This window comes from Ixodes scapularis, unplaced genomic scaffold (genome assembly GCF_016920785.2).
Source record: "Ixodes scapularis isolate PalLabHiFi unplaced genomic scaffold, ASM1692078v2 PGA_scaffold1__304_contigs__length_218370807, whole genome shotgun sequence".
Taxonomy (NCBI): Eukaryota; Metazoa; Arthropoda; class Arachnida; order Ixodida; family Ixodidae; genus Ixodes; species Ixodes scapularis.
Window position 1 is genome coordinate 129,294,441 of NW_024609846.1, and position 1,736 is coordinate 129,296,176.

Genomic DNA, 1,736 nt, shown 5'->3' on the forward strand with positions numbered 1-1,736 from the left:
CATTTCCAAACGAGATTGGAATATTTCAATTTTTGTTTCCGTACCCCTTTGAAGGGCAACTCCGCTTCATTTTTGATATTTAGAAAACTATGTAGCCCTCTTCAGTATCATATAGGAAGACCCCATGTCAAATATTACGATCTAATTCCGTTTATATATTTAATAAACTGGTCAGCAAACCTTCAAGCGAGCCAAGTCGCCGAAATCTGCCAACTCTAGCGTGCGGCGCGAGGCGCAATCATCAGCGCAGTGAATGCCACGGAGTTGGAGCAGCCGACATTGAGCCACTACGTCAGAGGCATGACTACGTCATTCTCACGTTTTGTTTGTTTCTCCTCAGAGCGAAATTGAACGATGACGTCATGAGTTTCTCCTCCCGGTGTTGGCTGACCGGGCGTTCACGTGATCACCTTAACGCTGCCCTGCGCGCTTATCGGTCTGTTTCTCCGCTCCCCTTCTCCTCTTTCGTCTTCTCCCCTTCCCCCTCTCCCCCGGGCCATCGCCGTCCACGCCATGCGAAGCGACCTGCCAGCGTCGCGTGTCCTGTTTCTCGCTCGCTCCCGAACGTCACAAGACCACGTGGTTCAACGTGACGTGGCCATGACTCTGACGACCTGAATAAAGGCTGATTGAATGACGTTTTTATTTTTGTTTCATTCGTAGTCACTTGGGACCTCATAGAAGCCTGAGTGGCAGCCAAAGTCTAGCTAAGAGATTTCCACGAGATTCCATAGTAGCTGGGAGGAAGGAGGTGAACTGTAACGAGGAGCAAGGGCGTGTTTAGAATAATCTATACAGATGTTACCAAATTGGAGATACAGGAATTTTAGAGGGGATTTGTGCCTCAGTTCCAAGGGTTTTCATCGAGTATAAGCTTAATTTTGGAGATGCTGTCAAAGAAATTTGTTTGAAATGTATCTCGCGGCCTGGTCCTGAAGTCTTTTCGATTTCTGCAGCTTTGCACGAGCAGGTTCCCAGATTACAAGAGTAGTCTAAAATTGGGAGAACATAGAAAAAATAGAGGGTCTCTTCAGGCCAAATAAAATCTCTAAAATTATAACAAAAAAAGATTAACATACCGCTAGCCTAGCAACACAGAAGCGCTACTTTTTTCAAAGGATGGTTATACAGTAGGAAAGAAGAAAAAGACAAGAGGGCCCCATTTTACGTTTCTTGGTAAACCTAACTTGAATACATTTTGATACATTGATTGAGGCATCCTATTTGTCAGACCACACCGAGACTCGGCTCAGATTGCCCCGTAGATTATCAACATTGTCGTCGCTGGATACTTCCTTATACAAACCAAAATTGTCCGCATACAACTTGGTATTTGATGAAATTCCCTCTGGAATATCTTTAAGGAAAACAAAAAAAAAAAAAGAAAGGGACCAAAGACAGATGCCACGTCTGGAGATGTTGAATAACTCCATTGATGATGACATTGTTTTCTATCAAGGTAATTAATTGGCTATCCACTGTAGAACTTTAATGTTTACGTTACACAGTTTGTAATAACATAAAAAGCTTTTTTTTTTTTCATCTATGACAATACAACTAGTAGTTTGACAGTTTTATCAAATGCACAAGCAATATGATAAAATTTAAGCAGTTGTGTATTACACAACTGACTGCACCACAAACGGTTTTAAAGTCTCTCCAGTCGTAAGCAGTCGCAAGTGCATGAACCAGCCTTAAATCTGATTGACTGAAAGGGATGGAAAAAAAAAAACAGG